The following is a 10648-nucleotide window of genomic DNA, read 5'->3' as shown; positions in this document are numbered from 1 at the left end:
GTGGAGATGCCGTCTCAGGGTGTGACCCATGTGGAGATGTCCCGTATGGAGATGTCCCATGTGGAGATGTCCCATGTGGAGATGTCCCGTGTGGAGATGTCCTGTCTCAGGATGTGCCCCACGAGGGGATATGTCCTATCTCAGGATATGCCCCATGAGATGACATGTCCCGTGTGGAGATGCCCAATCTCAGGGTGTGACCCATGAGGGGATAGGTCCCATGTGGAGATGTCCCGTCTCAGGGTGTCCCGTTCCAGAACAAGGGGCCACAGTTTAAGAATAAGGGGTAGGCCAGTTAGAACGGAGACGAGGAAAAACATTTTCAGTCAGAGAGTTGTAAATCTGTGGAATTCTCTGCCTCAGAAGGCAGTGGAGGCCAATTCTCTGAATGCATTCAAGAGAGAGCTAGATAGAGCTCTTAAGGATAGCGGAGTCAGGGGGTATGGGGAGAAGGCAGGAACGGGGTACTGATTGAGAATGATCAGCCATGATCACATTGAATGGCGGTGCTGGCTCGAAGGGCCGAATGGCCTCCTCCTGCACCTATTGTCTATTGTCTAGGATGTGCCCCATGAGGGGATATGTCCCATATGGAGATGTCCCCTCTTCAGTAGGTCCTCACCTGGAACGTCGCCTATTCATTCCCTCCACAGTTGCTGCCTGACCCGCTGAGTTAATCCGACACTTTGCGTTTTGTACTGGATTGCTGCTGTGTGGCCCTGTGGCTGATACAAGCTGAACTCTCATTCGTGTTGTATCAGGGTCATGCTGAGCTTCAAACACATTACACATTTGCATTCAGGAAGACATGAATGAACTGGATCCTGGCTGCTCACTCATTTTATAAGACTAAGTAGTCTTCTGATAGGGCAATAAGATGCTTACTGTTTTATTTCGACGAATTGATTCAGAGGTTTAAGTTCCAAGAGAAGAACTGAGACACAAAAACAAAAATTGATGGAGGTACTCAGGAGGCCGGGCAGCAACTGTGGAAAGGGAAATAGTTCACATTTCGGGTTGAAAATTGCTGGCCAAAACATTATCTGAAGTCCAGATAAAACGCATAAGATCCATTTTGGTACAAACTGTAGAATGACAGTTCACATCCTGCGCTGAAATGAGATATATGATAACAGACACACAAGGAACTGCAGATGCTGAAATCTTGAGCAAAACTCAAAGTGCTGGGGGAACCAAGTGGGTCAGACAGCATATGTGGAGGGAATGGACAGGCGACATTTTGGGACACGACGCTTCCCCAGGCTGGATAAACAAAGAACTGCAGATGCCACTTCGCACCAAAAAAAAAGACACAAAGTATTGGAGTAACTCGGCAGGTCAGGCAGCATCTCTGGAGAACATGGAGAGGTGATGTTTCTGATTGGGACCCTATCGTCAGTCTACCATCCGCTAATCAACCACACACCCCTCACCTGCATTCACATATCCCCTCCCTCTCAGTCCTCCCCCCAACCCTAGTCATCGTACAAGTTTCACTGTCGTCCTGTGGAGTTTCACTGTCTGTGTAGCTCGTTATCACCTCCACAGCCAACAATGGACCATTGTGGGCCCCACCTTTCCATGATCATGGTTGCTGGCTTTGATTTGTCCTTTTGTATACCATTCAATCATTTTTTCTCTACCTTTTCATATCCCTTCTTTCCCTCCCCCCCCCCCCCACCCACCCCCCCCCCACCCCCTCTCCACAGATGCAGCCTGACCCGCTGAGTTACACCAGCACTTTGTGACATAGGATACGTTGTTCTATTAGACAATAGACAATAGACAATAGGTGCAGGAGTAGGCCATTCAGCCCTTCGAGCCAGCACCGCCATTCAATGTGATCATGGCTGATCACTCTCAATCAGTACCCCGTTCCTGCCTTCTCCCCATACCCCCTCACTCCGCTATCCTTAAGAGCTCTATCCAGCTCTCTCTTGAAAGCATCCAACGAACTGGCCTCCACTGCCTTCTGAGGCAGAGAATTCCACACCTTCACCACTCTCTGACTGAAAAAGTTCTTCCTCATCTCCGTTCTAAATGGACGTCTTCAACGTCTTCAAAAACCATCTTGAGATTGCTATCACAAAGCATTTAGATGTATTGGTAAGGAACCGTGAAAACATTCCCTCGAGTGTTAATAACAGCAACAACAACAAAAAAAAGAGTAGATTTAAGCAAAAATTAGAGAAACGGGGTCCAATTACTCAATACGTCCTCGGATTAGTGAAAAAAAGACGCAAAAGTGCTGGAGTAACTCAGCTGGTCAGGCAGCATCTCCGGAGAACATGGATAGTTAGATGAGCAGGAAAGGAACTGCAGATACTGGTTTACACCAGAGAGAGATACAAAGTGCAGGAGTAACTCAGTGGGTCAGGCAACATCTCTGGAGAACATGGATAGTTAGATGATCAGGAAAGGAACTGCAGATGCTGGTTTACACCAGAGAGAGATACAAAGTGCTGGAGTAACTCAGTGGGTAAGGCAGCATCTCTGGAGAACATGGAAAGTTAGATGAGCAGGAAAGGAACTGCAGATGCTGGTTTACACCAGATATACAAAGTGCAGGAGTAACTCGGTGGGTCAGGCAGCATCTCTGGAGAATATGGATAGTTAGATGAGTGGGAAGGAGCTGCAGGTGCTGGTTTACACCAGAGAGAGATACAAAGTGCTGGAGTAACTCAGTGGGTCAGGCAGCATCTCCGGAGAACATGGACAGATGATGTTCCGGGTGGGGCACCCATCTTCGTCGTGGTTAACCTTGTGTGTACATTAACGGTAAACGGTAACTGTGGAGATAATAAGTTCCTTTGCAAGGTCCAAGGTCCGATTATGTTTCACCTGAAATTGAACGGTCCCGGGTTGAGGCCAGCAAATGTCTACTTCCCCATTTGACCAGCTTTTGCCCCACAGCATTGGCTTCTGGCGAAAGACATTGTGAAGTGGTCAGGTATTGTGATTTCTCGTCATAATCTGGGCGGGTGACGTTCCTGTGGTTTTGCTGTGCTGCTACCTGCAAGTCTGCACAGACTGGATAATGAGCACGGATTTCTGTCCGGGTTTCAGGAACGGGTTCTTGTTCTGTGCAATCTTTCTATCAGGTTTCATTATTTTAGCAAGCGGGGATGAACGGATAGGTGAGTCGGTCACCTCCACGTTGTTTAAAAAAAAAATCGATTAGAAGTATGCTCTTTCAGCAAGCGTAATGGGAATAAAAATGAACACCAAGATGTTTTTTTTTGGGGGGGGTTGCGCGTTATAATAATATATCAGTTCACAGAAGAGTTCACACACAAAGTGCTGGAGTAACTCAGCGGGTCAGGCAGCATCTCTAGGTGGGGAGGGGACTATACGTGATTACAATCGAGCCATCCACAGTTTCACAGACACGCGATAAAGGGAATAACGTGGACAACGTTTAGTGCAAGGTGAAGGGGATAAGATTTAATTAGGAATCTGAGGGGGGTAACTTTTTCACACAAAGGGTGGTGGGTGTATGGAACAAGCTGCCAGAGGAGGGGGTGGTTGAGGCTGGGACTATCCCAACGTTTAAGAAACAGTTTGGACAGGTACATGGATAGGACAGGTTTGGAGGGATATGGACCAAACACAGGCAGGTGGGACTGGTGTAGCTGGTGTGGGCAAGTTGGGCCGAAGGGCCTGTTTCCACGCTGTATCACTCAATGACATATCAAGTTGGAAGATTTAGTATAGTTTAGTTTAGAGTAAAGTAAAGCCAGTAAAGTCTCTTTTGGAATTATTTTGATATGTTTCAATGAGATCAACCCTTAATCATGTGAACTCTTTAGAGGGGATTTTCAGTTCCTGCAATAGTCAAATATATTTCCACAAAATCAGCCCAAGCAATTTTCTGCATTCAAGTTTTAGCACAAGCCAGCTGCTCTTTGCTGATTATAAAAAGTAAAAGGTAATTGTTCCACCAACTTCTCAATCTATTTCACATTAATCGGTATATCTTGTTGGTAACCTTTAGCCATGAGGCTATTAAACACTACGTACTCTAAGCTCTGAACTCCATCGGCTATTATTACATAGAAACATAGAAAATAGCTGCAGGAGGCCATTTGGCCCTTCGAGCCAGCACCGCCATTCATTGTGATCATGGCTGATCATCCACAATCAGTAACCCGTGCCTGCCTTCTCCCCATATCCCTTGTTTCCACTAGCCCCTAGAGCCCCATCTAACTCTCTTTTAAACTCATCCAATGAATTGGCCTCCACTGCCTTCTGCAGCAGAAAATTCCACAAATTCACAACTCTCTGGGTGAAAAAGTTTTTTAAAAATCTTATTATTGCACTATTATTGTGTCTTTGTTTTTTATGTGTGTGTATGTGTACATGCGAGTGTGTATACACAGTTTAAGAATAAGGGGCCACAGTTTAAGAATTAGGGGTAGGCCATTTAGATCGGAGATGAGGAAAAACATTTCCAGTCAGAGAGTTGTGAATCTGTGGAATTCTCTGCCTCAGAAGGCAGTGGAGGCTAATTGTCTGAATGCATTCAGGAGAGAGCTAGATAGAGCTCTTAAGGATAGCGGAGTCAGGGGGTATGGGGAGAAGGCAGGAACAGGGTACTGATTGAGAATGATCAGCCATGATCACATTGAATGGCGGTGCTGGATCGAAGGGTCGAATAGCCTCCTCCTGCACCTATTATCTATTGTCTATCTATTGTATACTGTATATGTATATGTGTATATGTGAGTATGTGTGTATATACACACACTGAACATTTTTTTCTCGTTTATTATATAGTTTACAGTGTACTATGTTTATATATTCTGTTGTGGTGCTGCAAGAATTTCATTATCCTATGGGACATATGACAGTAAAACACTCATAAGACCCAGGTTCGATCCTGACTACGGGCACTATCTGTACGGAGTTTGTAGGTTCTCTCCGTGACCGCATAGGTGCTCCGACTTCCTCCCACACTCCAAAGACGTACAGGTTTGCAGGTTAATTGGCTTCAGTAAAAATTGTAAGTTGTCCGTGGTGGGTGTAGGATAGTGTTAGTGCACGGGGATTGCTGGTATCTCTAAACCAAACTAATCTACGCACTGTGTAAAGAAGGGCCTAACCCGAACCGTCACCTATCCATATTCTCCAGAGATGCTGCCTGACCCGCTGAGCTACTCCAGCACTTAGTACATCGAGCGTGCGGACTGACCGGACTTTGAACTTTGAATAATGACACCAAAAATGATGGAGCAAATAAGTGTAATATATGCAAAAACAATTTCACTGTGCAGTTGCATATGTTACAAATAAACCACCATTGAACCATTGTGTAAATTTATTGTAGAATAACACGTTCTGTTGATAAAACAGTATCATAGAGTCATAGAGTGATACAGCGTGGAAAATCATAGAAACATAGAAAATAGGTGCAGGAGTAGGCCATTCGGCCCTTCGAGCCTGCACCGCCATTCAATATGATCATGGCTGATCATCCAACTCAGTATCCCGTACCTGCCTTCTCTCCATACCCCCTGATCCCTTTAGCCACAAGGGCCACATCTAACTCCCTCTTAAATATAGCCAATGAACTGGCCCCAACTACCTTCTGTGGCAGAGAATTCCACAGATTCACCACTCTCTGTGAGAAACAGGCCCTTCAGCCCAACTTGCCCACACGGGCCGACATGTCCCAGCCACACTAGTCCCACCTGGCCTCGTTTGGTCCCGACCCTTCCAAACCTGTCCGATCCATGTACCTGTCTAACCGTTTCTTAAGGTATTGAGTGTATAAAGTGTTTAAATTTTTTTTTAAATATATCTTTCCTTTCAGTATGCGGGTCGAGAGCTGTGAATATACGATCAAGCCAGTCACGGATAGTGGGAGGTCGTAGCGCAGTGAAAGGGGCATGGCCATGGCAAGTTAGCCTCCAATTGGCGAGAAAAAGCTTGCATCTGTGTGGAGCAACAATCATCAATCAGTACTGGCTTTTATCAGCCGCTCACTGCTTTCCTCATAGCGAAGGACTAAAGTATGTTAAACCAACATTACTATTTTACTATAAACTATTCACCGAGCTCCCAGCTAACAGTGACCTGTTTCCTTTATCATCGTTACTTTTTTGCATTTCTTTCATTCATTTGCTCTATATCTCCCTCTATCACTGTCTACATCTCTAGTTTCCCTTTCTCTTGAATCGCAGTCTGAAGGAGGGTCTCGACCCCGAAACCCATTCCTTCTCTTCAGAGATGCCGCCTGTCCCGCTGAGTTACTCCAGCATTTTGAGTCTATCTTCGGTGTAAACCAGCATTTGCAGTTCCTTCCTACACATTCCTATTTTATTGTTCCGTACGAGACAATTGAACAGATTAAGCTCATAACTTCGAGGAGCAGAATGAGGCCATTCGGCTCATCAAGTCTGCTCTGCCATTCAATCGTGGCTGATCTATCTTCCTCTCAACCCCATTCTCCTGCCTTCTCCCCATAACCCCCGACACCTGTACTAATCAAGAATCTATAAAGCTCTGACTTAAAACCATCCATTGACTTGGCCTCCCAAGCCTTCTGTGGCAATGAATTCCACATATTCACCACTCTCGAAATAAAACTCCTCCTCATCTCCCTTTTAAAGGTTGGTCATTTTTTTCTGAGGCTATGGCATCTGGTCCTAGACTCTCGTGCTGTTGGAAACATCCTCTCCACATTAAGGCTAACCAGGCATGCTATTTATGTATTTGTTTTGTACATTTTTATTCAAAATGAAGTTTGGGTCTATTTTTGTCCGGCTACATAGCCCCTTTAAAACTTGCTGTTATAGTCACGAGCAGAACAAAATGTTCTCCCAGTGGCTCTTTCACCATTAGCCCATTAAAATCAGCAGTAATTTTTGTAATGTAATTGGGCGGCACGGTGGCGCAGTGGTAGAGTTGCTGCCTTACAGCAAATGCAGTGCCGGAGACTCAGGTTCGATCCTGACTACGGACGCCGTCTGTACGGAGTTTGTACGTTCTCCCCGTGACCTGCGTGGGTTTTCTCCGAGATCTTCGGTTTCCTCCCACACTCCAAAGACGTACAGGTATATAGGTTAATTGGCTGGGCAAATGTAAAAATGATCCCTAGTGGGTGTAGGATAGTTTTTGTGTGTGGGGATCGCTGGGCGGCGCGGACCCGGTGGGCCAAAGGGCCTGTTTCTGCGCTGTATCTCTAAAAATAAAAATAAATCTAATTAGTTTAGAGAGTTAAGTTTCGAGATACAGCGAGGAAACTGGCCCTTCGGCCCACCAAGTCCACTCCAACCATTGATCACCCATTCACTAGTTCTATCCCACACACATGGGGCATTCTACAGAAGCCCATTAACTGACAAACCTGCACATCATTGGGATGTGGGAGGAAACTGGAGCACCCGGAGAAAACCCACGTGGTCAAGGGGAGAACATAGAAACTCCCTACAGACAGCACCCGTAGTCAGGATCGAACCCGGGTCTCTGGCGCTGTGAGGCAGCAGCTTGACCGCAATTTCTATGAATGCAAACATTAATTGTGGCCATATCCATTATTAATAGATATGGCCACATTCTAATAATAATACACTGTGCGGGGATCACTAGTCGGCACGGTGTCGGTGGGCCGAAGGGTCTGTTTCCACGCTGGAACTCTAAACTAAACTTGATTAGAGCCCCATTATTGTGTATTTGACTTAATTGTGAGCCTATCCTCTCTTGACTTAAGTTACAACGGAGCCCCATTATTCAGCCCTTTGACTTTCCTGGTACTTTGTGCAGTCAGTAGACCTGGAGTCAGTTCTGGAAGCGATTTCCAGTTCTGTTATTGACATTTGTTTTCTTTTGTGCCATCGCAGTGACAAGGATGTTTGGAAAGCTGTGATCGGACTGCGGGAAATAGATAAGCCCGACAGATGGACGGTTACACGGAAATTAGAGAAAGTAATAGCACACGAGAATTACCTGAGCGGCAAAAACGATGTGGCGGTGCTCAAAGTGGACGAGCCGATCATATTTGGAGACTACATCAGGCCTGCCTGTTTACCAAAGCATGGCAAATTTCAAAATAGCAAGTGGACCAATTGTCATGTTACAGGATGGGGACTTATGGAAGAATATGGTAGTATTTTTATGTAATATTTGTAGCGAAGTGTCTTACAAGTCACTGTTTTTGCAGGGCCTTGCGCCAATTTGATTTTTGGTCAGGCTTTTAATTTCAGATTAGCTTATCTTGAAAACATGTCTCTTAACCTTCCCCCCTAATCCCCCCCCCCCTAATCCCCCCCCCCTCCCCCTTCCTAGGCTCCCACCTATTTCTCCCTTCCCCATCCCTTCCACTTACAGTCCTTCCTCTAGCTTCACAATTCACAACACTTCAATCCTTTTATAGACATTAGTCAATAGACAATAGGTGCAGGGGTAGGGCATTCGGCCCTTCGAGCCAGCACCACCATTCAATGTGATCATGGCTGATCATTCTCAATCAGTACCCCGTTCCTGCCTTCTCCCCATACACCCTGACTCCGCTATCCTTAAGAGCTCTATCCAGCTCTCTCTGGAATGCATTCAGAGAATTGGCCTCCACTGCCTTCTGAGGCAGTGAATTCCACAGATTTACAACTCTCTGACTGAAAAAGTGTTTTCCTCATCTCCGTTCTAAATGGCCTACCCCTTATTCTTAAACTGTGGCCCCTGGTTCTGGACTCCCCCAACATTGGGAACATGTTTCCTGCCTCTAACGTGTCTAACCCCTTAATAACCTTATATGTTTGTCTCATACCTTCTGTCTTTTTATCTCTGGCCTTTGTCCACCATCTGCCTATCAACCTCCCTCCCTCCCTCACGTGTATGTGAACCTATTACCTGCCAGGCTTTTGTCTTGTCTCTCCTCTCTTCCAGCTTTGTTCCCCCACCCCTCAAAGCCAGTCTGAAGAAGGGTCCCGACCCAAAACCATCCATGACACCTATCCATGTTCTCCAGAAATGCCGTCTGACCCGCTGAGTTATTCTAGACCGTGTGTCTTCTCTTCGGAATGGCCGTGCTAGTCAATGTGAAACTAACTTTCTAGTTGAGACTAAACCATCTGCAGATCATCATTTCCAATAGTATTTTCCAATTGTTAACTCATATTTGGCAAAATCAAGCATGGTCATCAATGTAATATAAGTGTGTTCACACTACCTTGTTTAAGGGTGTGATTTATAATTCTTTTTGTTGTTGACAACATGATCATGACACCTGTCCCATTCACGTGAACATTAAGATGTCTTAAAGTTTAAGCATTTTGAAAAAAATGTAAAAATGTAGTTGGCAAAGTATTTTTGAGATCAATTGAACATGTATTGACTGCATTGATAATAACCTGTGGCTTTGACCAGATATTCAGCGTGTTGTGCAGTATTTGTACAAAGTTATGAGCTGTGGAATTTTATGCATCCGTTTCTAGATTAACAGGCATTTCTTGTTAAAGGATTGAGGAAATATATCGTTGACTTAATACGAGGGAAAATATTATTGACTACTTCCCAAATATAAAAGAAATAATCCAAAGTGTGTCATTTATTGATCCATTGTTTGTTTAAAGTCTTCTGAGAACATCCTGAGAAAAAATCTCCAAATGTTGAATAGTTCAATCATTAAAGGCACAAGAAAGTGAGACACTGTGTTAGCGATCTTCTTGGTCTGGTGACTTATGAATTTCGTTGGATAGAGAGAGAGGAAAGTGTGACTGCGTTCCTCAGGTGGTTCTTTAGGTAATGCAGAAATTGTGTGAATTCACCACTAAGGTCTTGGAAAGTCTGTCCCTCAATCTTGATTTATATTGAATTAGTAAATCTTCATCGTGGTGACAGGAGCAGAGTACGTGTCAGTGCATAAATTCATAAATTGTAGCAGCAGAATTAATGCTGTTCGGCCTATCGAGGGCAGCGCGGTGGCGCGGCGGTAGAGTTGCTGCCTTACAACACCAGAGACCCCGGTCCGATTCTGTACGGAGTTTCTACGTTCTTCCCGTGACCTGCGTGGGTTTTCTCCGGGAATTTCCGGTTTGCTTCCACACGCCAAAGATATGCAGGTTTGTAGGTTAACTGGTGTGATATAAATGTAAATTGTCCCTAGCGTGTGTGTAGGATAGTGTTAATGTGCGGGGATCGTTGGTTGGCACGGACTCGATGGGCCGAAGGGCCTGGTTCCGTGCTGTATCTCTAAACTAATCTAAAGTCAAAGTCTACTCCACCCTTCAGTCGTGGCTGATCTGTCTCTCCCTCATAACCCCATTCTCCTGCCTTCCCCCCATAACCCCTGACACTCATACTAATCAAGAATCTGTACATTTCTGCCTTAAAAAATATCCATACTGTTACTCATCGTGGCTTGGAAGAAGATAAATGATCCCACATTTGATGATCGGTGACCCATAATGAAGATGCACAGAAAGTCAGTAAATACCGGAAACACTCAGCAGGTCAGGCAGCAACTACAGGAAGAGAGGCCGTTAATGTTTCAGATGATAAACCCATGATCAGCACCTTGCATTTTTATTTCTAACTTCCAGCGTTAAATTTCTATTTACTGGAGATAATGGGTGACTGGCAAGGATGGACTGGGCTTGATTCTAATGCACCCCCTTGTAAATAAACTAGCAGCCCTCTTGGTTCATTGATG

At 45.1% G+C, this 10648-nt stretch overlaps 1 protein-coding gene across 1 annotated transcript in view; it reads right to left on the bottom strand.

The window, feature by feature from the left end:
• The window catches only part of LOC144606219 (argininosuccinate lyase-like), a 368098-nt gene that overhangs the window by 250907 nt on the left and 106543 nt on the right, over positions 1-10648 (bottom strand). The gene's annotated exons all lie outside the window — the stretch shown is intronic.

This window comes from Rhinoraja longicauda, chromosome 26, assembly GCF_053455715.1.
Source record: "Rhinoraja longicauda isolate Sanriku21f chromosome 26, sRhiLon1.1, whole genome shotgun sequence".
Lineage (NCBI taxonomy): Eukaryota > Metazoa > Chordata > Chondrichthyes > Rajiformes > Arhynchobatidae > Rhinoraja > Rhinoraja longicauda.
Note: the sequence above shows the minus strand (reverse complement) of the source record. Positions and strands in the feature narration are given on the sequence as shown.